The 25,459-nt window shown below is 40.9% G+C and overlaps 1 protein-coding gene across 2 annotated transcripts in view; it reads left to right on the forward strand.

The window, feature by feature from the left end:
- The window catches only part of LOC308193751 (uncharacterized protein), a 182,737-nt gene that overhangs the window by 13,634 nt on the left and 143,644 nt on the right, over nucleotides 1–25,459 (forward strand). The window contains exons 2-4 of one of the 2 annotated variants that reach the window (XR_013949895.1): nucleotides 9,685–18,121; nucleotides 19,737–19,811; nucleotides 20,359–21,669. The gene's annotated coding sequence lies outside the window, so the exon portion shown is untranslated. Of the gene's footprint in view, nucleotides 1–3,194; nucleotides 9,129–9,684; nucleotides 18,122–19,736; nucleotides 19,812–20,358; nucleotides 21,670–25,459 lie in introns of those variants that run through there. The other variant, XM_080588773.1, reaches the window with a different exon arrangement.

A 25,459-nucleotide genomic window follows, 5' to 3' on the forward strand; every position in this document is an offset into this window, starting at 1 on the left:
TATGTCACTGCTTACACAACTATCGGGCTTATCTGCGCTTCGCTTACCCTTTGTGTGGCCACTGTGCTTAGATGTGCCTTTTTCTGGCTTGTGTCACTAACAGGTAATTTCTTTAATAGAGAGCTGAAAAGCAGCTCCTTGAGGCTGCAGACAGTTAATGAATGCACGAAGGAAATGATTTATAGTGTAGGCTGAATTACATCTTACGTACTTTGCTGGGACTGACTGTCGGCTGGGCTATCTGCTTTGCTCCTCTGGCGCAATGTACCAGGCGGTCCCTAAATACGAATTTGCTGGGGGAAGCAGCCCCCAGTAAGGACGCAGACTCTCACTTCATATTGCTGCTGCCTTAGAGCTATCACCAACTAATTTCTCAGGCAGTTTCTTTGGAAGATTAAGCTCCATGGGCTGCCCCTTTACCATGCCAGCCATAACAGTGGTTTTTTGAGACTTTTGGGCAGTCATTTTTACTAAGTTGAAAACTTGAGCTTGCATCATTTGAATTCCTTTGGAATTTTGTCCTTGACATCACTGACAGTAGCATTGGCTCTTAACTGAATGCATCGTCCCACAAGCCCAGGTTGGGTGAAGAGGGACCAGGCTCATCATTTCCAACCGGTCGCCAGCTCCCGTGGCAGGGACAGCTGCACTGCACATGAAGCAACCAGTCCTTGCAGCTTGCAGGCTCCTGCCCTGCGGCTCCGAACCTGTGCTAATCCCAAAATTGCCATTTTGAGCTGTAAACTGGGTTGCCTTTATGCATGACTCAGCTTCCTGCTGTGGTAGCTGCGAAGGCTGAAGTGGTCAGGTGCCTCAGGGTGGTCATCTCCTCAGCTGCCCAGCCTCAGCCTGCCTGCCGTCGGGGCTCTGCATCCTGCGATTCGGCCCCTTGGAGTATATATAATGCTGGGAAGGAAGCACCGTGAGGCTGAAATGGAGAGGGCAAAGAAATGAGTACAGAGAAACTAATTTACTGCTTCACCTGAGACTTTGTCAGTATGTAGGCACTCCAGGCTAACTCAGTTTGGAGATTAGTTGGTAGCTTCTCTTAAAAAATAAAAACTTATTTTTTAATTCAACAAAAAGAATGTCAAGGAATGTCATTCACATTAAAATACAAATCATAGAGAGGATACTGCTGTGTTTGCCATAAAAGCATACATCAAAAATATCTTATTAAATTTCATATTGAATAACAGATTTTCTAAATTTCATAGTTCAGCAAAATTTGCTACTTTACAAGACAGATTTTAGAGCCAGTGTTTGTGTCTGAGTCCCAAAGTAGTTAAGAGGAAGCTGCCCGAGCACAGATTTGCATCCTTTAGGAACATTGCCTGGAGGCTTGGCCCCCAGACTTCCCCACTGACCTTATTGGCATGGAACAGGTCTTTAGAGTCTGACATTAAGGTTGATGGCTCACCATTGTGCCCAACAGGAATAAAACCAGACCTGTGATTCTCCAAGAGCCTGTGTATAAACACCCATGACTACTGGCTTGATCCTGAAAAAACAGATCAGCCAAGTGGCAGAGGATCTCTACTGGTGTGCATTCAGAACGCATCTTCCCCTTTCACCTGAATGTTTCACAGTTATCATTCTGTCCTGATTTCCTCCAAGTTCAGATTTACCTGAATAAAGCTACAGAAAGCCTCCCTTGCTAAAACGCATGAGAACAATCGGGTTATTTTGTTTCCTGATGGCCTGATCCTGCATTAATTCACACTGAGCAGCACTTTACCTCTTGAGAAGTCCCACAGGCGAGTGTAGCTCAGTAGTACTGATCCACAGAGATCAATACAAAATGCACCGAGTTGTTTGGCTTAAACCCAGCATGAATAAGGGTTCACAGCTTACAGATGTCTGTCTGAGGTAGCATGGCATTCTGAGTTCAGTTTTGTGTAAAATTGAGTGCTATGGGGTCAGCTCTCGTAGTCTGAAGAGCTTGGGCAGTAACCTGGGCGATATGCTATGGGCAGGGTTGCGATAGCTGTGAGAAACCGATTTATTCTGCCTGCAAGCTAAATTTACGTTCTTGTGCATATGTACTTCAGTGCGTGTTGTGGGGTGTTGAAAAGTGCTCAGCAATGGTCTGGTTTCACTCTCACAGGAGTCAGTGGAGACATGCTCAGCAGTTCTGCTGAGGTGAAGGCAGACCTACAGTCACCACTTTTGTATGTAACGGGGTCATAATATCCGAGTTTTTTATGGTATCTTTCAAGTGGAGCGCTTTGCCCTGCACTAAAATACAACCGCTGAGCTAAGACCTAGGTACTTAAAATACCCCCTCAGGTGTTTAGAGCCTGGATCTGCCAGGGGCAGCATGTTCAGCCTTCCTATTGCCTTCTTTCCCAAACTCTAGTTATTTGCAGTGCTTGGCAGGGCAAAGTTTGAGGTCAGGTCAAAGATCCAAGTGTAGGAGTCAGCAAATTGACCACTTTCACGCGGAAGCTGAGGGACTCCTGTGCAGAATTGCATCCTCTTAGTGAATACTAACTTAAAGCTGAGCGGTTTTTGCAGCTCCCTAGCAAGCTGGCCCAGTTTTAGGAGCAGGCAGTTGCCTAGAGCGACAGACGAAAGGAGGCAATAAAATCACATTTTAAGCAAGAAAGAGACCCTGTGACTCTGCGCCTGTTCCTGCCTGTTTAATGAGGGCTTGGTGCATCCCCCAGGTGTCATTCTCCCCAAGCTGCTGAGATGCCAAGGCCGAGCAAGCTCCTCACCACAGGAACCGTGGCCACGGTCATGTTGTTTGAACATCCCAGCTATTTGTTCTCGTCTCTGCTTTAGCTTGCTGCTGCTGAAACTGAGGGGAGAAACTTTCTGTGTTCCTTTTCTGCGCCTTCTTCTTGACAGGGCTGCGTTGCTTTTGCAAGGGTGGTTGGATTGGCAGGAGAGCAGGGGCAGATGTGCTGAGACGAGAGCTCATAGAATTCATGCTTCACTAAAAAAAAACCCTGTTATTATTATCCTTGCAAATTAGGAATGACAGGCTGCCTAAGCTTACTGGGTTTATATTTATGTCAAGAAGCTGATTGCAAGAAATAAGATATGTCCTAGCAGATCTTACATGGTACTGGGTTGCTGTAAGGACCTTTTATAGCCATTTCGGGGCTCAGTTAACTCTGCTTGATTTATACTTCCCGTTTCTACGTAGTTCTGAGTGCTGAAAATATGCGTATGTTCAATTTTGTTAGATTTTGCAACTTTAGTCAGTTGCTGCGTCACATCATGAGGAGAGCTGTGAGAGGCAAATTGGCCCACATCGGCCCACTGCAATGTTCTTCAGCTTCCTCTGAAACAGCTGGTTGACAACATCCAAAAGAAGATGCTAAACTACATAGGCTTTGGTCTCATAAAATGAGAACGAGTTTGAGTTTGTGTGTTTTTCGCTCACAAATACATTTTTCCTCTAAGTGAGTCTGTAATGAAATCCTGGTAACTTCTCCAGGTTCTCTGCACAGTTTAGTAATAAAAAAAGTTTTTTTCTTCCATTTTGCTCTTTTGTATTTTGAATATACAATACAGAATATGTGTCATAAAATAATTTCTGCTCAAAAGAAAATGGATTTTACAAGTGACGTAGCTCCAATGTTGGTTCCTCAGGGTCTATTTTCCTGCCAATAAATTTGGATTTTGGAAGTAGGTGCATAAGGTTTCATCTGCTTGAAGTTTTAAGGATACAAAACTTCATGATGGCAGTGACTACTCAAATAAGGATATGGAACATGTAATACAAGGATGTAGCATCCGGCATTTGGTTTCTTCTAGAAAGTCTGCATACACGCACGTATCTAGGTACAAAAGTAGCTACCCTGAACTTAAGTAGAAACTGGGCACGAGCTCCTGATTTTGTTGAAGGCAGTGGGAGTTTTGCCACTGACTCAACTGAATGGTTATACAATCCGAAAACCTACAGGATTCAGGGTGAACATTTTCTTCCAATCTTAAAAGCTGGAGTAGAAGGAGCCATTTTTGGAAGTATTGTAATAGATGGTGGATTTGAGTTTCCTGCACGATAGTAAGCATTAAAAGGAATTAAGAGGAGGTCAGAGACTGGCAGCTCTCAGAGTAGGAAGGGCATGGAGTGTGGAGAATCAGATACAGGCTTTTTGATCAAAGTGCAAAATACTCTATTGGCCTCAGCTGAGACTGCATTTCCAGTTGCAGGGAGGAGCTTGGATGTCCCACAATTAAGAGACAAATATCCTTCTTTAATTTTTCCCCAGCAGAGTTTCCTTTATATTTCCTTGTATGCCATTGTTATGACATTGGTTGATCTGCCTGTGTTCTTACCAGTATGATATTTAAGCCTTCAAACCACATCATTTCCATAAGTGCTGAGGAGGGAACTCTAACCTGGAGTAAGAATTTCCAAACAGGGAGGAGTAAGAACAGTCCTGGTTTTCAGGAGCTGCCATGTGGTGTAATTATGCACTTGTACAGTATACAGAGTAATTTATATTTCAAGGAAAAGGGGAAGATAATACCTCCAAGCTGGTTAGTTTTGTGTCTTTGTAAGCACAGGAGTACTTCATTCTCACCTCCAAGTCCCAGTCTGACTTGCCAGCTGGCATCGGCAAAAGGGCTTCTACTTTATCCTAAAAACAGTGCACCACCAGGAGCCTGGCTTAACACCTGTAATGACAATGGTCTGGGTATGAGAGGTTTGCTTTTCTTTCATTTTCTTCTTTTTGAGGTTCTGTAGAAACTCTCTTTGCAACCTAGCAAAGCAAACATAGCCTTTTCTATTAAAACGTTGCAAGTGGCTGCACCACACCACATCTTTATTTTTATCTCTTATGTCACACTTGATTGAAGGGTTCTTCGCAGCTAAAATAACATGATGAAGGCATGGAAATTATTTTTGTCTTACTTTCTCCTGGAAGCTTAAAAGAAACCCGTTTTCTCACACAGAATTCTCATACATAGATGTACGCTCCCCAGGGGTACATACGTGCACACATGCCCACACACACTCGAAAGACACAAAAGGATGTATGTATTGCTAAATTCACACAGGGAATACGCAGTGTTAAGATTGCAAAGTTAGTCATTCAACTTTGTTCATATAACTTTAAATTTTACCTTGTTGCACATACACGTTATAGCAGTCCTTAATTAGCTGACCCGGTACTCTGTTTTAGCACCCGTTGATATAACTCAGTGCAAAAGAGGGGTTCCTCACGGAATAGTGTTAAGCTCTCAGTCAGTGGCATACTTGTCAGTGACATACGTGCTCCGTGGCACACTTGCTGCTCACTGTTCAGACCTCGTCTGCAGATAGATATAGCCTTTTTCTCCTCAGCACTTCCGTGTCTTTTCCCGAGTTAGTAAAGATACTAAGTACATAAGCCCTTCCAAAACCTGAATTCATTTTCATAACACCCAATGCAGAGGAAGATTCATTACTGTAACATACTCATTAATACCAAAAGTTTCTGTTAATTTTGGATGCCCTTTCTGAGATACCAAGGACTGCTTTTTTTTTTTCAAAGTAACTGGTATTAGATACCAAGTGCAAGTAGCAATTTTTATCCCCATCAGCTGTAGCTGAGAGTGTTCAGGTTATTTGTGTTCTAAGCTTCAGACTTTCAAGTCAGGTGCTCAGAAAAGGAAGAGCCTACAATTAGTGATCACCCATGAAAAATTTAAAAGATGTAATTAGCGTCCTAGGAAGTCCATGGTGGAAGCCAGGATGGAAGGTAATTCCCTCCTCTCTCTGGAGCAACATTCGCTTTTTTAGCCATGAAATGATTTTTTCCTTTCGTGTAATTCCTTGCCTCATTGCTGCACCTCCTAACCTCAGCTAAAAATAAATCATGGTCCTTTGACAGCAATCTGCTTAGTTTTACAGCCCTGCCTCATCCTTAAAGGTTATCCATAGTTACAACAGAACAGGCAAAATATCCTCCCATGCATTTTTAACTTCTTACTCAATAATTTCCCTCCTCAGCCCACCATCACAGATCTTCCCACATTTCCCCCAGGAGGAGGGAACCTTCTGTGTTCCAGTTTGTGTCCACTGCCTCTTGCCCTGCCTCTTGTCCTCATCCTTTTTGGCCAGCCGCTCACTCTTGGCTTTTTTGTCCCCGTGCTTTCTATTGGTCACCACTTTGCTCGGCGTTTTTGAGCTCCCCTTCTCGCCAGGTCCCCGTCAGCCTTTCCCTTCCCCTCTGCCTGCTCTGCTCCCCGGCAGGGGGTGGTGGAATGGCCCCTACCCATGCTGCTCCCTGGTAGATGCTTCTAGCGTCTAAAAGATGAGCTTTGGTCTTCCAAAAATATGTACTGGTGGTGGTGGCAGGCATGCTGAAGTTCCACATGGTGAGAACTTTCGAGACATACCTAATGGCTTCTGGGTCTAGAAAATGCTTATGGCAGAAAAGAACACGCACATTACACTCCCTCTGAGGAAGTGAAATCCAAAGAAAAGCCAGAACGTAAAGGAGGAGGAGGGACAGAAGGCTGGGATGTTTCTCTGAGAGTCGGTCCAAGTTTCTGCGCCACTGCTTTGCAGAGATTGTTGTGGCAAGTAATCTTGGACTCGTGTTCAAAGCAGCAATTAGGGGGAGGCTGAATCGAGTGAGCATGTACATGTCTGCAGCAGAGTTAAGAGAGGGCCATCTGCTGTGCAGCATTTTGTGAGTGTTTTCTAAGTGAACTACACCTGCTGCACATGTGGTAATTAAATTTGAAATAGAAGAGTCAAAATATTCCTGCTGCAAGGTTGTTGATGAATAAGGCTTACCAATCTGATTATAGACATTTATATATTTATTTGTGCACATTACATGACAAATAAAATCACCACTCTGATTTGTTTGTGCTAATAGAAAATAGACCCATTTACACTCCATTGTTAATGTGATTTTATGGGATTTATTGACATGGCAAGTTTATTTTAGACATATGAAGACATATGAAGACCCAGGAGAGTGGGATTGCAGTAGTAACGTTAATTTGTCATCTCAGTGCTAAGAAGGAAGGGAAAAAAAAAAAAAAAAAGCTTGCAGAGCTTTATTTTACCTGCAGGGGTTCTGAAGGAGCAGCTGTCACTTTTTTTAGTCTTATTTAATATAAGCCATCATTTTTCATTGTGCTCCCGATTTGATACTGCAGCTATGCTGGGGGAAAAGGAAGCTCTCCACCTGCTCCAAGTCCAGAACAAAGTGCTTAATCTTGGAGACAAGCACTGAGAGCAAAAGGGAGTTTCTCTCTATGAATCTAGTTGCTCTGCCGCAGAAATAATGGCAGTGGATTTCTGTCTCTAGTCTACTGTAGCTAATACTGATTTCTGTAAGCTGATGTAGCGTGCAGTACCCTATTACCAAATGCCATCACAGACATGTTTTGCAACCACTGCCATGCCACGGTTGCACAGTGCTGTGCTCTGAAGTGTTATGAAGGCCCTCGGGCAGCCTGAATGTAAAAACATTTGGTGAAGAATTGTGAAGACAACTATCATCATCTGGGGGGGGGGGGTTAATTTGAAATAGGCTTTATCCCCAAATAAAACCTGTCATTTGGGTCACTGCTGCCGTAGAACGGTTATTTTTTTTCCTACAGAAGCAGGAATAGTTGAGACTTATTGTTAGCACTTAATCATTTTTGGTAAACCATTTAAATAACTCAGTAAGCCTGTCTCTTGAGTTCTGTATGCCTCGTTACAAGGAATGGCTCCAGAATCTGCCCTTTCACCAACGTGCAAAACTGCACATCCAAAAAGGCTTCAGAGCTCCCAGCTGCATGCTCCCGGTTGTATCGAAGGTTGCTGTCAGTGTGGGGTCTCCTCTTGTGCTTTTCTCATGAAGAAAATCTTCGTGTTTGGGGCTAGATGGGAGCAGCAGCGGGCACTAGATGGGGACAAGTGCTCCGACGCTCACCGCCTGCTTCCCCCAGGCACAATCATCCAGATCCTGCTTTGTTAAGTGTCTTCATAGCAGGTAAGTGTGCTGAGCGTGTGATTTGATAGTATCTTATTCTCTTGGCTGGGCTGCCTGGTGGGTGCAGTCACTCCTTTCTGAGGTTTCCTGCATGAGACGGTTGGCAGCTGGTTTTCCAGGAGGTGCTGCTTTCTTCTGTTTGTCTGGGTGCCAGCTTAAACCGTTTGGACAGCTTTAAATCTTTCATAAAGTGCTTCTTCAAGTAAAAGCTTTGTTTTAAGGTGTCCGACTACCCACAAAGAAACTAAAAATAATACATTCTGTTCTGTGCCTGCGCCACAACTTGCTTTACTGGCTTTTCTGTGGCCCTTTTCTGTTGGCAGGAGGGGGGCCTGGGGATGCTGAGCGATCATTCGGGGATGTTTGGGGCACATCTGGGAAGCTGAGCCCCACATTCATGAATCTTAATGGAAGTGAATGAAACTCAAGTTCAGTTCTTACCCTTTTTCTGTTCAAAAAAAAAAAGAAAAAAGAAAATGAAAGGAGCTCACAGCCTTTTATCACACCGCTTAAATTCCTTTATTCGTGAAAGCACATAAAAATCATGCAGGCTTAGGAAAAGTGCCTTCCTCAGAGGCCATGAGCAGCCCCGTTGATTTCTTTAGGAGACGGAGCACAGCTAGAGCTGGGATGAAGCCCTCAGCCTCCTGCTAGGTTGTATCTTGCTTGTGCACATTCAGTTAAACAAATTGCTAAATCTGAGTCAGTTTTTATGGCTTTGTAGTTTTGTACAAAGTATTCAGGTTGCAGATTGTTACTGGAGTTGAAAAAAATATGTTATTGTGTGTAATAATAAAGTAGACAGTAAAATGGATTTCCTTTTAGGTTTCCTGTGCTCCAAATATGTACTATGTATTTTCTTCAGCTCACTGACAGAATAGTCTACTGAATGAGGCATGGTCAGGGTGTCAGGAGCCTTGGATTTAATTTCCAGGCCTGTCAAAGTTTTCCTGTGCAATGACTAAGCAAGTCCATTAGGACTAGATCTGCAGAGAAATTTAAGGCTATAACTCCAGGTGACCATGATCCTTCTTCAGCTGCTGCTTAATCCTTTATTCCGTAATTGCTAATTTAGGTCACTCAGCTGTATGATTTCTGAGAGTAAAATTCCTAAGAAAATAATTCTTCCCATGAATTTTCAGGAGCCAGGGAGTCAAAGGTGGGACTGAGGACTGAGTAGCTTTAGAAGTAAGTTTATATACATAGTTTCCTTATTCATGAGCTGTGAGGGTACTAACATACAAGCTGTAGTACCTCCTCACCCCCCAGGGGTGCTGGAAGCATTAGAGATCATGAGTCCCTTTCTGGGCAGAAATGTGTTACCTCTGGGTACTTCTGTATGTCCTTACAGAGTTCAAAGACTGTGATCTATAAAAAAGAAGAATTTAACTAAAATTGAAATAATCCAAGTTATCAAGTCAGAGTTTAGCCAAGACAGTGGATTAAATCTACTACTTTCAAGATGATTGCTTTTGATGCTCTTGTAATACAAGTGCATAAGATGTTATTTAGGTTTTCACCTGGAAAATAGCATTTCAATCCATACACTGTGCTAAATTCATCCTGTGGTATTGAATCAGTGAGAGCAGGTAGGCACTACAAGTTACCATGGCACCTCCTGGGCGATTTACCTCACGGTTCCCTTGAGGAGCGGTGTCTCTCATGTGAGTACACACACCGCTTCCTGGGACAGCGTGTTTGTATTAATGGTGTTCCTTTTTTGTTTGTTTACGTTTTTTTTCAGATATAACACCAAAACCGAGCTTTTCAGATCAGCCCTTTTTCTCTGAAGACACAAGCTTCCTGTGTGAAACATGTGGGCCTGACCCAGGTGCTGAGGCTGTCGGCATTGCTGCTTCTGTCAGCCTCCGTGGAGCTGCTTGGCAAGTAACGTGGGCACAGTCTGATGGTATTTCGGGAAGCCAGTAGCTCTCCAAAGGGCTTTCCTGTATTTAGGAATGAGTTAAAGTTTCACTCTTCATATTAAGGATATCACAGAGGTCACTTGCTGATCTCCAGAGGAGACGGGCAGTTGAACTGTGCAGGAGATAAAAGCACACTGCCAAATAATCCACTGAGCAAATAATTGGCTGTGCCTTCAGACTGCCGTGATACCATGACTGTTAGGAGAAAACATCGCTGGAAACGTCTGAGAGTGGTAAAATCTCACAAAATTAAATCTCACAAGTTACAGACTCAGGTATGACAGTCAAATGCATGAAGCTGCTTAATTCTGTACTCTTTACTTGAGAGCTTTTGTAGCATTTTGCACCAGTACAGAAATAGGTGGCACCTCAGAGCTACTACATTTCAGAGTCTTGCCGAGCGTTTCCAGGAAGCACTCAAATGATCAATGGAGACATTTTTTTCTCTTCGTCATAGACATTTAATTTTATGTGTATTCCATATAAACAGGATTAGGTTTAATCAACTGTAGTTTTCTTAAGTGTGAGTTATTTTGCTGTCGTACCTGCGCTATAATTTAATTAATGTCTCAATGTATGCTTAAATCAATATCTCTTGGTCCCACCTGCCCTGCTTTCTCTTGCAAATAAACAGCCATGCTACAGTTAACAAATCAGTGGATGTTTAGGAACAGAGATGCCTTTTCTTCTGTGGTGTGGATTAACTTTGCAACCTGGAAGTGGCAGCAGCAGAAGTGTAGGCACCCCTGTGTTATGGTGGGCTCACACATGTTCTTGCTTCAGTCTGAACTCAACTGCAGTTTTGAGGTATCTCTCCCAGTTGTCCCCGCTTCCTGGGTTTGGGCTGGCATCGTCAGTAGTCTTGGGGTGCAGGAACTGGAATCCGTTCAGGTCATACTAAACTGAACAGCAATTGTGGCATTCAGCCCATGGGGCCAGACTGGAGATAGTTTGAAGTAAAGTACCAAAATCTAAAATGTGTGTGCTGTTGGTATCAAATTCTCTGCATCAACAGTTTTACTCTACAGACGTACTGCTTTTGATCCACACTAGTTGCTAATGTAGCAAAAAGTACAGGCTTTTTTTATTGATGATTTCCAGATAGCAGGGAACAGAAAGTATCCCTCATCTATAGAGTGACACAGAGACTTAGAGATTCATATTTTTTCAGTAGTCAGAACAGAAATAGCATTCTTATGCATTATTGCTGATTTATTTAAGTTGCACTATTTGAATTATTGTGCAATTGAAAGATCAGAAGTAAGAATGCCAGGAAATAGTTTAATCTGCTGCTCCAGTTTCTCTCTACTGCTAGATAATCAGTTTTTGATTGAAAATGTGACCATTGTGTTGTCAGCGCCTTTGACTTGTTTAATTTTAGTTTCCTCTATTTCACTGTTCATGACAAATGAAATCACCTATAATGAAACTTATGTAACAATGCTTCTGTGCAGCCCAGCTATGTGCATTGTCTGCTTACAGCTGTGATAAACATAGGTGATAAACTAGGTGATGAGGACTACATAATACACAACTGCATGCACACACTTGTATATACATATTTATGATACACACATAGGGCTAATCCACACTGATTGATGACATCAGTCCAATATATTGCAGAGAATAAAGTCAATGTTAGGCCTTATAAATAGCAAATGGAAATTTTTTCATGAAACTTTCACCTCTTACACCCTGTAACAGGGTGTCCATAGAATAAAATGCAGAGAAAGCATAGTCTGTATGTTTAATTCCTCATGAGGCAAGAGAAATCATGTTCCCTAGGTCCAAATCAACCACTGTTTCATTGACTTCAAACCATTTTGGCCCTGTAGGGTCGGCTCCTTTGAGTCCTAGCATCTGCCTTACTGGGACTGGTTTCTGTGTCTGGCAGGATGTATTGCATCTCAAGGAGTATTTTCATTATGATTACTCAAAAGGCCATTTCTTTATAGGATGTGTTATTTTCTCTGAAACCCTCTTTTCTTGGACACCACAGGAAAGCGTGAGAGTGAGATATATCATGAATTATTTTTTGGAGTGACTGGGTCAGGCACATGGCAATAGTTTATTCTAAGTGCAAAACGGTGTGCAATGAATAGAAGCAGTTTGATATGATTTTCTGCTTGTAGTGGCTTTTCAGTCTCTAAAAAGCAAAACTGAGAGTATATATTGAAGTAGAAGCTCAAGTGTTTTCCTGTTTTCTGAGTTGATATGAGCTTTATGTGTCTTTAAAGCACAAGGCTTAGGAAATACTCTTGTTATGAGGTGTCTGTCTCAGTACAGCCAGGCATTCAGCTGTGCCTGCAGTTTTCAGAAGATGAGCGCATGACTGAGGAAGACCTGTCAGGAAAACAAGCTGGGGGAAATCCAAGTTTTCAGGAAAAGAGACTCTGGACCTCGGACCTCCTTATGGACTCCTCAGAGAGAAGGCCACCTGGGAGGACTTGCAGAGGAAGATCCGGACTGTGGTCTAAAAGAGGTCTGTTTTGGCAAGGACGAGAGAGACGGCTTAAGAATACATACAGCTGGAAGGGTTCCTGGGAAACAGTAAAGCAGGTCAGATTTACTGCTGGTAGAAGTAACTTCCTATTGATATAGGAGGCTAAGTCTCCAGTACTACATTGTGAGCATAGTCCTCATCCCCTGATACTCATATGGCGGTGGTGGCAGAGAAGGACTCCAAAGCTCTAACAGAGGCTACCAAACCTTGATATGACAGGAGAAAGGCTGCCCTGAAATTTGGGCTTACTGGGAACAGCCAGTTTGCTCTGTGTGTCTAGAATGCTAAGTTTTCCTTGGAAAACAGGAAAGCATATTTGAAGATGCTGTAAAGCCAGGTAGCATATAGCTGTCATTTATTTGTCAGGGAAAAAAAAAGGAAAAATCTATTTTTGTTCTTGAGCAATCTTTTCACTTTCCTTCTTTTAAAACACAATGACAGTTAATGATTAATAGACACAGTCCACAGTGCTGCCAGCAGGAAGCCAGCCTGAGTGTGGGGGAAGTCTAAATAATTGAAGGGAAAAGGTGACAGAGGCAGCCATTAGTTCTTCTGGATAAGAAAGGCTTCATTGCCTGGCTATTTGCCCAAATAAAAGGGAAAATTTACCATTTGAGTAGTGTGATCTGTAGATTTCATGATGGACTTTTCTTGGGGGCAAAGAAAACAACAGGGCTCAATGTTTCTAAATCTGTAGAAATTCATGCAAAACCTCCTCATTTTTAGTTGCATTACAGCACTTACAACATAACCAGCTTGTCAGAAATAACTGGGCAGGATTCCAGAAACAAAACTGAGCACCCTATAGCAGCATACTGAACGCCCTATAGCAGCATGAATCATGTAGCACTGGCTAGCTGCCTTCACAGAGTGACTCTTCTCCATGGGCATCCTAGTGGTTGTGGGAGACCCTGCAAACTTGCAAAATCAGGTCTGTAATTTTAAAGGGCTGAGCAAATCGGAGTGGCAAATGTCAAGCAGAAAACTAACTCCAGTCTTCTCAAGCTGGGCAATGAAAAACAGGTACTCAAAATAAATAAGCACTTTTCAAAGAGTAGGTTTTAGTTTGTTTGCCGAACTGCATATTCTGCAGCTCTGTGTCATGGAGATAAGTGGAGGGAGGATATTGTTTCAGATTCTCTTCAGGAGAGTAAGAGAGGAACCTTTCCTTCAGTTTTGTGGACTACTGTCTCATCTGACACTTCGCATAATGTAGTATCCTTTCATTTCTAGGCAGAACTTGCGAAGTGCCAGGAAACAAGCTGTCCTGTCTTCTACAGGAGAAGTTTCCTAGAGCCTAATTAGTCTTTCTGCACAGGCAATAACAATAAGGCAATTGTTAAATGATGGCATTTAACTGGTGACGTAAAATGAGATGGTGGTAAAATGAGAAGCCATCTGTTGGCTCCATGTGGTTGTTAGAACTTACAGCAGTGACCATGAAAGGATGCAGGGGCCGTGCACTGGAGCACATGAACTGCATGAACTATTTCTGGGACATTTGGACATCGAGCTCAGTCTTTCCTAACTTCAGGGCTCTCCACATGGCCCATGACTGTACTAGATACAGTTCAGCTGTGCAAGGCCAGAAGAGCATCATATTGGAATATAAAATTCTTAGTTGGAGCATGACAGGAATTTGTGCTGAGTTGATCATGAAGAAAGAAGAACACAGCTTCGATTTCTTGAAGAATTTGTGTCTGCTAATATCCCTCCTGATAAGGTCTTGTAGCTGTATCTTGTTGCTCCTTACACTAACTGATTGGCCCTCTTCCATGTAACTTTATGAGAAGGGGCAGATGTTGCCCAGAGTCTTGTTTTGGCTTAACGTTTGAAGGAATGTGTGGAATCTGTTTAACGAGACCCCGTTGTGCTAGGCAGTTAGGTGACTGCCTAACACCCTGGTCACGGAGGTGACTGTGAAATGCTGGAAAGATTTCAGACCAAGTTTTTTGTGCACATATACTTTACCATAACGCAAAGGAGCTTCCTAAAAAAATAATTTTCCTCTAACATTTTTCATTGTGTCTGTCACTTGCAGGTGGCAATGAGCTAGCACCTTTTCATGTTGAGATTCTCACTCTTGAGCCATTTAATTAGGACAGTGATGTTGTGTGGAGAATAAGAATTTGAATTAATTTTTATGACTTTCACATCCAGTAACTCCTGAATGTTTTGGAAAGAAAAATCTATAAAAATGCAAGGAGGTCTGCCAAACGACAGCTTGTACTTAATATCCTGCTGAAGAGGATATTGTTATTGCAACACTTATTTCTACACCAGCATTCAACTATTTACAGACATTCACTATTCTTTCATCAACCTGTAACATAAAGTGGCTCTCCACAGACAATGTCAGGTGTGTGCTGAAGTGTTCCCGAAAGGTATTGAAACAATATAAAGGAGTGTAATAGAGGCTAATGACCTTTTCAAGTTTTGTTTTGTTTTGTTTTTAAACATGAAGGGGAATCACAAATGTATTTTGGATTTGTTTCCTAAAGGCGTCACACTCAGTCCAAGTGATGACAGTAGTAGGAACGAAGGCTGAAGAGAGAAATTGGAGTTAAGGGGCTTCGTGTGAGAGTAGAAAATACTAATGATTCCTTGGATGTCAATGAGAAGGAAAGATGTCAAAAGAGAGAAAAAGAATTAATTTAACAAGCAAAGTCAAGCAAGAGAAGGTCATGGAGAAGAGAAGAGGCCATGGCTGTGGCAGGACAAAGATAGCTGAATGCACAGGAGTATGAGGAGCTTCATGATTGAGACTCAGAAGCATTTAGCTAAGTTACAAACAACAGCTATGTATGAATGGAAGTCAAGGATCTATTCTGTCTACTATATCCATAATAGTAGTGCCCTGAGGCATTCTGCCTGCAGAGACTCCGGAGGTAGCAGCTACCTTCCCACAGTGTAAAAACTGCAGGGAGGTCGTGTCCTGATCCCACAACTACTTCCCATCTGGTAACGCTGAGATGATTTTCCCTTCCCTGCTTAACAACCTTGCATTGAAAGGTGGCTGCTGTCAGATACCAGAGCGGTGCCTAAAGGAAGGCTCCCAGGGGGCTTTACAAGGTGATGCGAGGGAGGAGCAGGGCTCCTGCCAAAAAGCAGCTTGAGGATGAAGGAGGCACCAGAGACAAAGGCTCAATCTGAGGCCATCGGGGTATTAAAGAGGGAGGGGGCACACCTAGCCCTAATGGAGGGTGAGCTGGAGACTGGTTGCTTTTGGTTGTCTGAAGCAAAACTCATGTGTCTACTGAGATTTTTTAGAGGAAGAGGCATAGAATTATTTCGTCTGAGCAACAGTTTTTATTCAGAGATTTTGTATATTTAAGCTCTTGACAGCAGTTCTCATGTTCTTGCTAATAGAGTTAAATTACAGAATAGAGGCTTCATTTTTATTATATAACATATTGTAAGTCTGCAGTGGTTCTGAGTGAGACTGGGGGAAAAAAAATGTTTTGTTAAGTGTCTGACCTGTTTTGATTGCTACATCTGTCACGTTTCTCCTCCAATCCTGATTTTTCTTCCCACTATCTTAATATCTTTGAGTTTGATAGATTATTTCTAAACACAGGAACGATGAAAACTACAAGAATTCTCTCTAAGACTGCTTAGTTACTGCACTGTGTGAGGATAGTTTTCATTGATACACCACCTATTTACAAAATACTCAGAAGCTGGTTTATTACATCTCATAAGCACTCTGCATTTCTCCATGGATATTTTCCTTAGCTCCTGTGACTTCTGGAAAACTGCTGTCATTTTGGACTGTGAGAAACTGATGTACCAACCAGCTTGCTTCAGCTAATGAAAAAGTCTGTGTTAGAGGTAGGTACTACCAGATCTCCAGTTCCAGACTAATCTTTTAGATCTACATTAAGAACTGGACTGGAGCCATTATGGTTTTTGAAAATTTCCATGGAATTTCTTAAAAACATTAATGTATTTTCAGATTTAAATATGCTTGTTATACTTTGGAGCTATTATGTGAAACCAAAACTCTTGCCAAATTTGTGGTGGCCAATAAAAAGAATGCTGAATTCAATGAGCTGCTGTCTAAAATCCCAGGGTTTGTGTTTTTGGCTAGAGGTAGGGATTTGAGATTCCAGAGCTGGAGTCCTGGGTTTATTCATCCAAAGATCCACCCTGAAGGTGTGGACATCAAAAAAAAAAAAGCTCCTGACTTTGGGGAGGTCCCAATGATGGCACATCTGGGCCATCGAGGACTCTTGGTTGCACTGAGTTTCATGCCTCAGAGCACTTGTTCAGCGTTTGGCAACAGCTCATCAATCCATAGGTATTTTTGCTAAAACAGTTTGTGTTCCACATTTTCTGACAAGCATTCATCCAGACGTATCTAGCGAGTTTAATTGCTGAGTAACAGGAGCCATAATATTTCACCAAGTATTCCTACAACAATAGGATATATTTGGGTCAAACTACAGCATGCATCTTCAGTGCTAAATTAATATCCTCTCTGCTATTGTTAGTTCAGGCAGCTTATAGCTAGCTGAAGTACAAGAGAAGCTAATATTAAAAATTACTGAGCAGTGGCTAAAATGGCCAGTGAATTGGTAATGTCATGTAATTATCCTGAATATTTGTGGAGGCACTTTTACTATCTATTCAAGTTACATATTTTACATATATATAGAAAACCACTGCACTATGACTTTGGACTGATTTACGTGGCTTTGTCTTGTTGGAAATGAATGCAAGTTTTATGAGAAAAGTGACCTTGAAATGTCCAACAAAAATTATTCAGAATGTTCCAGTATTCAGAACACAGCTTATGAACAAGGATAATTCTTTGTTGAATTAATTATAAATGATGTAGACAGTAATTCAAACATATATTTCCTTGAGGCACCTAAAATCAGATTTTTTAATACTTTTATAGTAGATAGCTGTAGGTTTTCTAGGGAATTAAGCTTAAGTTCCATATTGTGTTATCACTGCCGTATGGATTATCTTTGCCTCACCCACCTAGACACCACAAATTGTTGGTGACAACATCCCTAGCTCCCGCTCTGATTCCGTGCTAGATTATTTTAAAATAGAGATAGCGATGTTTCAGAATTGCCTCTTGTAGATGTGATTCTGCTGTGGGAGCACAGCCTGACATAATAGCATAGCTACTTTACTATATTGCTCGGAGGATAAGATTTTAAACACCTGTTCAGATATGAATGATACATTTACTTCTCATATCTCTACACTGAAAACTCATTTTGCTGTGAAGCTGGAAGTAGTTCCTCCTGCCAAATCCCTGAACACCCTCATTTCCATCCAGGAACCTGTTGACCTCTCAGAAGCAATCTGTTCCTCCCAAACTCAAATCAGCTGGTTCCAGATGGAATGGGTCTATGCGTTGGAGCAAGTTTTTGAAGAGGGTCATTGAACTAAAACTACATGCATGCCCTGGTTGTTACTCTTTAAAATTGCCCCTAATATATCAATCTGTTTAGAACAGATACCTACTGAGTAGTTAGAGCCTGCCTGTGTGGCAAAAAATTATTTAGGCCTTTAACGGGAAGTATGTTAGCCTTGTCAAGAAGTTATGAAACAGGATGGAAAAGATTTATTACATACCTGGAGGGCAAGTCACAAATATGCTGGAGGCCAAATGCTGGATGAAGAACAAGCTGCTTTGATCTCAACAAAGTTTTCATACTGCATCATATTTTTGACTGTGTGCTCAGGTGACCCCAAGTCCAGCGTGGACCCCAAGTCCAGTACCATAAACTCTGGTAAGTACATATGATTTCAGAGTTGTGATATAATTAATGGTGAGAAGCTAGTTGTGAGGAAGAGCATACAAGTGAAAATGTGTTTTTGAACTTGCATTGGGTTAAGCTCTGCATGTACTAGGCCAGACCTATACATATAGGTATAAATATATAAATAATACGAAAATGACATCTAAGGGGTATACTCTATATAGTCTATGTCTGTGGAAGTAATTCACACTCTGTAGTACAGAAAACAGAATTTAAGAAGCTACAAGAATGTTTCATTCTCCTAGGAATATCTTTGCTGTTATGAAACCAAAGTCTCCATGCTGACACTCAAGTTTCTTTTCTGTACACTAAGTGTAATTTAGAGTGCAAACTTTCTTTAGAAGTCAGAAAGCTTTTCAGAAGAAAAAAAATGTTGGCGAGTTGGATATTGTTAAGCTAAATCATACTGTGCAGACCTTCTGTGAAAAATTAGCTCCAGAACTTAGCATACTGCTTAAATGAGGCCTGTAGTTAAAAGCAAAAATATTTGCACTACGAGCAGATTAATTCTATTCTGCGGGACATGTCCATAGTGGGAATAATTCTTCAATGTCAGTTTAGCAACAATTTTTTTGTATCTGTCTGTACACCTCTTCTGAGATAGAGCTGGTAATCCATCCCATTAAAGACTTAAATACTTCTTTTATACTAAAACGTTTTTCTTTATTCCATAAATATCTGGTGGTGCTTATTCTGAACTGAAGTGGGATATACTGCTTCATGTGACATTGTCAGCTCTGAACTCAGAGCCGATGAGTGATGTCAAAGTGTGCCTTTTTCAAAGCAATTATTTTGATAAAATTTTCTTTAATACATTGTGTAGGCCTATTAAAAGACCTGTCAACACTGCAGAGGCCCAGCATAAATTTTTCATTTCCACAGATGGATTTATCAGAGATAATGGATAATTTTAAAAATTTTGTTTCAGAGACTTCTAGCGGAGCTAATCCCAGCAGAACTGTGAACATAGTGCTGTGTGGTTCTAGCACTTACCTGAGCATTTAGCCACCATTTCTGTCTCGACCCAAATCCCCAACTGCACTGACCTCAGCAAGGACTGGGCCTTTAGGATTACCTGAAAGGGTATTAAAGATAAAGCAGGAACTGAGTTTCCACTTCAGCCAACATGTAGGACTCAGCTGACCTTCTTTTGAGAGATTATCATTAATTTCAGGGGATGTTGAAGTACAGCATTTCTTTCTCCTCCCCAAACTAGAATAAACCTTCTTCCTCACCCCTGTTCCAATATCCCAAAATCAGGGGAAGAAGTGCAGATGGGGAAACTGTCCTCTTTCAGATTTCTTGGAATGGGATTTGTCCAGTCACCAGGTGGAATTTATGTCTCCGGCTTCTTAAGATAAAATACAGAGTGTCAGCAGAAGCAGTATCATTGTGGTAATTGTATTTATATGCTAATAAATGCATAGTGCTCTTGCTTTACAGTAAAATAGAAGCTGCATTTTAATTTGATCTTAGTAATGGTCAGATGAATAAATAATTTCTTCGTCAAGCAGAAATATTACAGAAATGAAGTTAAATGGCATTTGGATGCACTGACTTTGTATTTATGTGATTTTACCTGAAGAAAAAGTACATGGATTATGTTGCTGTCGGATTGCTGTCCATGGTAAGGTGTGAAGACAAACTGGATTAAGGTAATGTAAGTAAAATACAAGACAAATGTTATTTCAAATACATGCTGATATTTACTGAGATGTTGCAGAGTCATCATTAGATTTAATTCAATATAAAGGACATTACAGAAACAGCAGCAGCAACTCTTGCAGTGCTGCTGTTGCTGACTTGGGGATTTTATGAACGTTACAGAACTTTTAGGAAAGCTCCAGAACTTTTGCCAAGGAAAATAAAAGGCTGGAGCAGTCAACTCTGGGTGTTGAAATAGATGAAAATAAACCAAAATAACCAGGAATTGTCAACTTTTTACAAATCAATCTTATACTTCAATTAGGGAAAGAAAAAAATGCTAACATGCTTGAGTATGTGCTAAGCATGCTATATAAAGTCATTTATTGTCACCTATTAAAGGTTATTTTTACAGAGAGAAATTGAAGGGGAGTTTACCAATGACTTCACGTTAGACATTAGATCAGGTAAAGGGAGTATTTCAGACTTAAGCATTTGATATGCTATGTATACAAGTTTATGTAGACTGTTTTAATGATGTTCACTGTATATCATCTGTTTAGAACACAAGACATCACCACAACAAGTACTACCATTTGACAGTTCTAGATATGCTTCAGGATGGAAATTCATGAAGCTCACATCTTTTGGAAATTCTGTAATCTTGGCTTTCATTGAAGTTTCTAGATAATTTTAGATAATTTTTAATGACAATAAAACCTACAGTGGTGTGACATAAAGAATCTGTTACTGATTGCATACTTTCAGATGAATAAGTGTCAATTCAATACAAATAGTGTGTCATTTTCCAGCAGATAAACCAATTTTTGTGCTATTTAATTCACCAAGAGGTGGCAGCCTTCACTTGATTCCCTCAACACTTGTCCTCTGATTCAGGTTGACCAGATGTGTGTCATTTGTACTTATTGAGGCATTGATATGCTTATACAATGGTTGGTGGATGTCTAGAGATGTATTTTCAGGCTGTGCCAATACCGTTGGTATTCTGTATTATTGATTTGATAATAAAATAGCTGGAGGAAGACAAAATGCATAAGAAATTAAGTTGTGACCTTTGTTATGAATTGAAAGAATTGCCCAAAGGAGGCCTTGTTTTGAAGATCGAGCCCTGCTTCACTTCAGACCCTTTGCTGCCAATCCCAGTCCCTGCTGAAATCAGGATCAGATTTGTTCTGTTCTCCCTAAGGAGAATAGGAATGTTCCTCTGCCTCTGGCTGGAAGTTCTGGACAATGGTAGGTACTGGATGCATTCATAACAATACACATATAAAACATTAAAAACTGATTTACTTGTTCTTTTGTTGTTAAATATTCATTATTTGTAATTGCAATTAAAGCTATCAAAAAACACATCATGCAATGATTTCCTATCAGATTTTTTTTTTTTTTTCTGGAGGAATGGTGGTCGCTCTGTGCAGTTGTAATGGATGTGTCAGCATGGTGTCTGAATGCCAGCCAGCTAACAGAACTGTCCAAATACGTACCTCTATGATGACACACTGACAAAGTATTGGTGATAACGTTTATTTACTAATTATTTCTTCCCTCTGTGAAGTTTTATGGAAAATCTAAGATGAAGAGTTTAGGTAGTTTTTTTGTAGGCTTAGTTTTCTCAGAGTGAGATATCTAACTTCAATGAATTATTTGGGCTGTTGTTTATGAAGAAAGAAAATATCTCCACAGACTGTATGTCCCAACCTGAGAGAGTTTAGGGTAGGTGAACTGAATAGCTGGTTTAACATACCCGTGTCTCCCCACAGACTATCAGAGGAAAATTAGATCAGAATTTGAAGAATTAAAGTGAGACAACATGAATCTTTGTCTTTAAAATCTAATTGAAGGAAGGCATTAGTTTTCACAATTCTTCTAAGATCTTATGGGAAATGTGTGTGAACGAAGTACACAGAAACAAAATATTCTTGCTGATCTTTGTTGCCTCTTTGTTGCCTCTTCCATCAGGAAGAGGTGGTGGAAAAAAAGACACATCTGATTTTTGGGGGGTGTTTTGAACCTCTGAGATGACAAATTTTAGTTATTTCATGAAGAGCCTTTAAACTTTATAGCTAACAGATGTTTCTAAAACATGATTAAGGCCAAAGAGATCTGAGGCGGAACTATATCTTGTGAGATTTTGATTCCTTATCTTTTGCCTTCACATTTGTGAAGAATGTCACAATTTGATTTTAAATTTCCCAGCCTATGAGGAGGAATACTGATAGGAACCAGAGTGAGATAACGGTGCTGTGTTTGTGTTTTAATCTCCCATATGCCTTTTGAAGTCAGATCAGTAATTTTCACGATCATTTGCATTAGCAGAAATCTGGAAAAACATGTTAATAATGATTTCTTTGTTGGTAATAACAGTCCTCGACATCTGAAGAATTCCTTTGGTAACTGAAGGAAAAAATCACGAAGGAAATAATAGAAGGACAGAGAAGTTGGCATTGATAGACAAGATGCGGTGACTGCAGGAATAATGCAGCTGTATGTATGTGCTGCAAGTGTCTCGTTCGATCACAACACTCATCCCCTCTTTCTGTGACTGCCAGTGGCACTGCTTACAGCACATTACTAGTTTTTATGTTATCGCAGTGACATGGAGGTTCTTAGAAAAGTGATTTAAAACACAGCATGCGTTTCTTAGTTTTTAAAATATTTAATCATTCCTTGGTTTGAACAGTTGCAGTGTTAAGGAAAGAAGATGTATTTTATTTGTGATGGGGACGTATTATTTCTAAGATGTATGTAGTATCTGCAGTATGCATTTGTACTAAGATACTCTGAAGTATGCGCACAATGTTCTTGGTCTTATTTGTGTACTTCAGAGGCTTCCTATTCTGACTGGAGCCAACATACACGTCTTAGGCTATTCAAATAAATGAATGTCTGGGCTGAAATAATCTGCACATGGATGAAAAAGAGAGGAAGGTTAAAAGCTAAATGAGACTGTTTGGAAGATTTACAATCAGCTGTGAAAGATGTTTCCCTGCACTAAAGCTAATCAAGACAATGAATTTTCATGTTTGTCTTGTACTACTGAGGAAATTGAATCAGACATCTCTGGGGGATTCCTTTATTATTTGGTATTTGCACACTGGCACCCACACTTTTTTAGCTTCTGGCAATAAGATAACGTCAATGCACATATGGTAACTAGGCTTCTCGCAAGGAAGTGAAGAAGCAACATTTCCCAACAACCCCAAACGTATGTTATCTAACGGAAAGAGATCCGGCACTTCCACATTGAATGTGTTCTTTTCCTATCTGTAGGGTGGTCCAATTTTGTCAGCTGCGAGGGACAGATTGGGTTTTAGGATGCCTTGTGGGCTGTGTTTGGTTCTCACTGCTGGGAGTGGGAGAACTAACGCAAGGAGCTGGTTTGCCTTGCCGGCTTGTAGAGGGAGCTGGACTGGTGCCTAGGGGCACAAGGCGAGGGTTTACCGCTCACAGCAGCTGCCTCTCTGCTCCCCGTGGCCAACTGTGGCTGGTGGAGAACCAGGAGGAGGCACAGCTCAGGCTGAGTTCACTGGACAAGATGCTTTCCTTCTCCCTGGGGAGGAGGAAGCAAGCTGGGGCTGCCAGTTGGACCATGGTGTATAAAAATTGTGCATTTTTAAGTAAAGGAGAACTAAAACACATTCACAACTACAATATGCTTTTATTTTTATTTTGAGAGGTACACGAAATGACCCTTGTAAGTGCCTTGGTTTGGCTGAAGGAAGAAACCACAAAGCCATAGTTCAGCTGAAAGTACAACACAGAGGTTCAATTACAGTAAGAACTGGCACAGACCATCTGTTTAGAAGGTTAGTCTTGTTTTCGATTAACTTGCCCTGGTGCTAGCACATCATGTTTTCATAGCTGAGTCTTACTTCTTCAATTCCCTTCTGGTATCTCAAGCTTCATGAGCTATATACAAATCTATATACAAATCTTCAAATTTTCGGGATCTACAAAAGGTTTAAATCAATAGAAGACTATTCAGCTCTTCCTGACACATGGAAACACCACAGATTAACTCTTTGGTCCAGAATAGATAATTAGGGCTTTTTTTTTTTTTTTTCCGCAAAAGGAGCGATATACTATCTTACTAAACAAAAATTGCTCCAGTTTACACAGAACCAGTTTTCATAAATCATATTAAAATAATAATAAAAAAGGAAATAAATTGAAAAAGAGAAAGAAAAAAACCCAAGCTATAACTTCACCACAGATAGCTATTCAATACAAGCGTTTTTTTTTAAAAAAGAATGCCATTAACTTCCTCCCTTGTAAGTGAAATACCTATGGAAACTGGGCAGGATTTTATTAAAATGATATTACTGACATTCCAGGTCTTCCTAAGACACACACACATACACACAGAGAAATGAAACTGCTGTGAACTTATTTCCTGAATAGAAAAATATAGGCAGCCCTCCCAGGTGCTCCCCGTCTGGCCCTGACGGGGTGGGTGGGTGAGGTGGCACCTGAACCTAGAAACTAGAAGAAAGGCCTCGTGCTGGTTCTGTGGTTTCCTGAGGGCTGTCATGTGCTTTTTGGCTCTCCTGCAGTCACAAAGGTAAGTTTTGCTGGCTTTGTTTTTTTTAAGGGGTGGAAATTTCTGTCTGCTTGTTATATGTCCCTTGAAGAAGAAAAGGATGAGCAGGAGCTCACTTACTGATCTCTCCAGCATGGGGGCAAGGTAAAGAAGCAGACAGGAGTTGCTAGGTAGGGGCTGTGGCTTTCTTACTGAGAAAAGCTCTAGGAGAGAGGCTTAGAAAAACATAATTAAAATGATAGGGGATCCTGAAGGTATAGGCATGTTTATGTTGCTGTTGTATGTTATTGGAGTATTCCGATATATGCTTCTGAAGGAGGGAGAGGTGCCTCATGGATGTCCCTGCTGCTTTAGAGGCTTAGAGGAACGTGGAGAATGAGCCAGCAGTATGCCTATGGTAAAATAATGTGTGACTCTCGTCTTCAGATAAATTAAGAGGTAGTACCTGACTCTATTAAGAGAAGTCAAGGAGCTATGTAATTAAGTGTGCAGCTATATGGGAAAAGAAGCTGTAGCTCGTTTGTGATAAAGTAGGTTTCAGCTACTGGGCTCTAATGAGGGGCTTTCAGTGGAAGTAGAGGAAGTAGGCCAGAGTGAAGGCCTATAAAGGTGTACTTGGGCAAATTTTTCTTTATTTCCAATTTGAGGTAAGATCACTTGATAATAATGGCCTTTTATAGGAATAAATTACAAGGCTGTTCTAAAAATGGAATATCTGGTTTGTGGGCTTTGTAAAATAGTTACTCTTTAATAAAAAGGGTTATACAGCTGTATCTGACATCTTTAAGCGGCACTGCTAGAAGTATTGTTGGGATTTAGACAGATGAGTCCATGCAAGTAGGCAATTCAGTCCAAAAAATCTGCCTTTTTTATTATTTAAACAACAACTAGAGGTATAATACCTTAGTGGTATGTGAGCAGCCTCTGGTGGTGGTGTTTTTTGCTAACATGCCTACTACTGTCCCTTAATGACTGGGAATCTCAGTAAACTGTGGGGTGTTGAACAACATCTTCATCTTGTGCCTGTATTCTGGTTTGTTGGAAACATGGTGTGATGACCTTGGAATTCCCTAATCCTGCCAGCAAGAATAGTTTAAGTGAAT

The sequence above is a fragment of the Anser brachyrhynchus genome (genome assembly GCF_964034855.1).
Source record: "Anser brachyrhynchus genome assembly, chromosome: 4".
NCBI classification, from domain to species: Eukaryota; Metazoa; Chordata; class Aves; order Anseriformes; family Anatidae; genus Anser; species Anser brachyrhynchus.